General features: G+C 29.9%; 1 protein-coding gene across 1 annotated transcript in view; it reads right to left on the bottom strand.

The window, feature by feature from the left end:
* Positions 1-5,000, bottom strand: part of LOC145259676 (uncharacterized) — a 374,516-nt gene that overhangs the window by 369,252 nt on the left and 264 nt on the right. The window contains exon 1 of the mRNA XM_080117335.1: positions 3,677-5,000. This exon is cut by the window's right edge and continues 264 nt beyond it. The gene's annotated coding sequence lies outside the window, so the exon portion shown is untranslated. The remainder of the gene's footprint in view (positions 1-3,676) is intronic.

Raw genomic sequence — 5,000 nt, 5'->3', positions numbered from 1 at the left:
TCATGATAGAATTGCCAAACCACGCTCTAATCTATTAGGACGAAATTAAATATAGGAGCCATTACCTTTGGAACTCCCCTCGTGTATATATATATATATATATATATAACACGGAAATTACATAATTGTCGATGCAATAATTTATTTCAACCTTATGGTATTTTCAAGCATCTAAACTAGACAATTACATTTTTCATACTCATCAGTCATGAGTATGAAAAATGTAATTGTCTAGTTTAGATGCTTGAAAATACCATAAGGTTGAAATAAATTATTGCATCGACAATTATGTAATTTTCCGTGTTATATTTTTATGTTATTGCTCTGTTTACCACATTGAGCTCTCATACCCGGATTTCCTCTGGAATTATTCCATTATAACACTATATATATATATATATATATATATATATATATATATATATATATATATATATATTTATATATATTTATATATATATGTATGTATATATATTTAAAGGCGGTTAGAACAGTTGTCTAAAGAGCAGCGTGTATTTTAATGTGATCGTAAAATTACTAATTTAATTAAAATACAAGAAAAGAACAGTGCTCGTTGTAATTCAGATATATAATAAGCTCTATAGGCAAATGTACTAGAGCTACTTTAATATTTAGTAATTCTAAATGGTTCTATTTTTTTTATATCGTCATATTTTAACATCTTTAGGCTCTCCTGTGTACAAAGTGCACAGAATCTATCTCCTCGTGTATATCCTTTATATGATCCTATTATTTGTCATTTAAAGAAGAAAAAATAGATGCCTCATACAAGGTTCATGCAAAATAAAAAAACGTAGTTTATAGCTGCACAGTATCGCAAACCCCAAATTTAAATGAGGTTAACAGCAACCATAACTCGACCACCCGATTAAATAACTACACCAACTTTAACCAATCTACCAATCAAATACAGACCAACCTTTCCCATACCAATGTCACCCCTAATCTACCTGAAAATAAATACATTAAACAAGACACAATCTACTACTGGACTTATAAAGCATAGGATTTCAACCCATATGCATTCTTTTAAAAACACTCCCTGTTGAACCAAACCACTCTCCAAACATATTTGGCGACTCAAAGAATATTTCCTTCAATTTTAAATGGCAAATAATGGGATCATATAAAGGATATACGCCATACTAAATTCAATAAGTTCAAAATATAATATTTTATAATCTAAATAGAATAAACACTAATTATCTGCCCTTGATTATTTAATTAGAAAAATAAGATTATCCCCCCCCTTTTTTTTTTTTAAATATTTGCTTAATTTTAAATTAGGCGTTTACTAACATATTCTAAACGCTAAAAAATGTTCCATTGGCGTTCTTTTTGAAAACTCAACATTTCGTACATTTATAAGCTACAATCAACATCCAAATGAATGCTTTGACGATAATTATGGTTTTCAAAAGGCGAACAATTAAAAGGTATATATATATATATATATATATATATATATATATATATATATAATTCTTAACTATTATTAAAAACATATTATTATAACCTTATATTTAAACCAAATTCAGATTTATAATTTAATTCTATTTTTTATTCTCAACCCATATTACTTTTCTTATCAAGTAAATATTTTCCTTTTTATTTTAATTTTTTCCAGATACATCTGCCTTACTTAAAATTTACTAGGTTTATTTATGGTGTCTTTTACATATAAAAAAAACACCCAATACTTTTGCTGATGAGGAGACTTTGTTTAAAAAATAACTATATGTCAAAATTATTGTCCGTGGCTTAATGTCTCTCACAATAAAAACATCGTTTCCGAAACGATCGTACAAATTATTGACTTTGTTGTTGTTCCTTCTTATGAAACAGAATTTTCATTTTTAATTCTAATTTGAAGTTTAAATTATAAATCACATTACTATATATATATATATATATATATATATATATATATATATATATATATACTAGCATTTCAGCTCGGCGTTCCCCAGTTGTTTGGAGGTTGCGTTGAGCAAAAAAAAGTGGTAGTAGGAAGGCAAAAACATGACGTCTTTGCTGTTACGACCACCGCCAAACCGGAAATGACGCAGGTTTAAATTAAGGCTAGACAATCGAAAAGAGGGGATGACTTTCGAAAATATCGGCGAAAAAAAGCGAATGCTCACTGTTTAAAAGTGCCCAGTTGAGGGTTAAGATATTAATCTTTTTAGACAATTTTTGGGTATTTGTCGTCTGAAAGGTCGAACTTCAAAACGATACTGATTTTGTGAAAATCCGCCGCTTTTGTCAAAAGTTTTAGGCAGACATGCAAACATACATACATACATTTATATATTGGTAACTCAAATTTTCGACCCAAACCGATTAAAAAGCTTGCCATAGCTCTGAATACTCTTTATGTAAAATTTCAAATGTTTAGACCGGAAATTGTCTGAGTAATTTGGTAGAGACCGCAAAGATTATTTTTTTTAAATATTGACCCCTATTATGACCCCTTAAGATTTATTGTTTTGGGCTCAAATTAAGTTATTAAGTTAGATCCATATCCAAGGAACCTATATGTTATTGTAAGCTTAAGCGTGATTGATGAATCAAAATAGTATTTCGGACTTTAGCATTACAGACCAATTTAACATTCTAATTAAAAGTTAAGCATTATAGATCAAACTAAACTACCCTTTTAAAACTTCAGTGACAGACCAATGAAAATCCTATTTTAACTTGAACGTGACAGATCAATGAAAAAGCTTATTTCAAACTTAAAAAGAACAAAAAAAAATTCCTTTTCAAACTTGAGTGTAACGGATACTGTCTTTCACAGAGAGAGATTCGTTGATAAGAAGCCAATATGAATAAAAAATTAAAAAAAAAGAAAAAAAAAAGTAAAAAAAAAGCAGCCTCGTGTTATTTGTTCCGCAGATGTAATCTATATATCTATAAAATTGTAAATGTGTGAGGATACTTCTACACCCACAAAAAAAAAAGAAAAAAAAGAAAAGGGTTGCTAAAGGGGTCAAAATTGAAAAATCGGTATATAAAGGTGACCGGATTTTTTATCTGTTTCTAAACTGTTTAACGAATGCGCATGCGTGAATGGTTCAGATAACATTACTTATGTTAATAATAAGAAGGTTTGAATACATTATTTTAAAGATCAAGCCAAGTTGGCCTAATGGTTATCGTACTTGAATCACTGTAGTTAAGTTTTGATTTCGATCTCAGCGCGTGTATTGTTTTTTCTTTTTTTTTTACTTACAAGAAATGAACTGTTTTTTTTCTTTGTTTTTTAAATTTATTTTTTTATAGAAATTAAACGTACGCTTAATACCGGGCAACGCCGGGTACATCTGCCAGTGTTATATAAAAATACGTTGTTCGTGTAATTTCCGTCAGAGGAAATTAAATGTAAATCCTTTGTGTTGCTGTGATTGTAGCTCGGTCAGTTCTACCTGTGAACGTTTTATAGAGTAGGATTAGAGATTGGAGCTCAGTCGAGAACTTACCATGAACATAACGGTACGGTAGAAAGGCTAGCAACGAAAATGGTTGGGTGGAGAAGAATCTTGACAGGGCGACGGACTGACGGACGAAGCCTTTAATACAGATTCGAGGGCGCATATAAGACCGACTATTATTTATATAAAAAAAAAGATAGATACGTAAGAAATATACTTACAATGAACTTGTGTTATAGAGGTGCCAGACAGTTGATCAAAGCGTGTTCAAACCTACACGAAAAAATTACGGGAATAAACGCTGTCAAAGTCACGTTTTGGTATTTCTTATCCTTACGTACATTGTTTTTTCTTTCTTGTTTATTGTTCGTAAAACTAACAGATGTAAGTTACGCTCTTCTGGATGTTGAGGGTTCAATGCTCAGTGCGGGCGACATTCAAAATACAGTTGCGAATTATTAAGCATTTCCTTTCATATATGACGGAACAAAAGCATGCAAACCCCGTAGGTGTATAAAATAAAGGGTTCTGTTCGAAATTCCATGCAGATTCCCGAGTTCGACAAGATACACCTGAAGAAGGTCGGAGGTTACAAGAAGGTCGAAACGTTGTGAGATAAACACTTAAGATGAGAACAGTTGTCTGAAGAATCCAAACAATACGAATCCGTTTTTTTTGTATTTTTTATGTGCGTATATTCTTTGTTGATGTTCTTATTTTGTTTTTATTTTTTTGTTTTTGTGATCCATTTTTTTGTCATTTCTTTAGTTTATTTTGTGTTGCTTTTTTTGTTTTAATTTATTGTTTGTTTTGTGGTTCTTTTTTTGTTGTTTCTGCAGTTTTTTTGTGTTGGTATTTGTTTTATTTTTGTTTTATTTTATTGTTTTTTTGTTCTTTTTGTTGTTTTTTTTATTTTGTGTTACTTCTTTATTTTTATTTTTTGTTTGTTTTTTGGTCTTTTTTTAATAGTTTTCTTTTATTTTGTGTTGCTTCTTGTTTTTATTTTTCACGATCAGTTTTTTTACAAGCGGGTTTATTGCATTCGATCTATTTTTTTTTTAAACCAAGTTCTTAAATGCCTGTTTGCGATTTATATAGTATGTCGGACAGTCTGTCACGCTAAAGTTTCGTGTGTCACGTTTAGTTTCATATAACAATCGTTACCCGCGCCGATCGAACGGACGCAGATTAAGAATATGCGGTTTTTATGCAGAATTTTGTTTGTTATTTTTTAGGGTGTTATTTATGTTTTTTTTTTGGGGGGGAATTATCTTATTTATTAAAACTTTCTTTTTCTTTTCTTTATTTTATCTATATTTTGTTTACGACTTCCGTTTTCTTTTCTTTTTTTCTTTAGCAGATCTGCTTTTAACAAGTCCGCTTTTTGTAAAGTCCGTTTTATTCAAGTTTGTTTAAATTTACAGGTCCGCTTATAGGCCCAATATTTTTCAAGGTCCGCTTTTTATTTAGAGACCGTTTTTTTTTTTTTTTTTTTTTTTTTTTTTTACAGGTCTGATTTTTATTCAGGATCCTCTTTTACTTAGT

The sequence above is a fragment of the Euprymna scolopes genome, chromosome 35 (assembly GCF_053919585.1).
Source record: "Euprymna scolopes isolate OS-2025 chromosome 35, ASM5391958v1, whole genome shotgun sequence".
Lineage (NCBI taxonomy): Eukaryota > Metazoa > Mollusca > Cephalopoda > Sepiida > Sepiolidae > Euprymna > Euprymna scolopes.
This window is presented reverse-complemented; position numbering and strand designations above follow the sequence as displayed.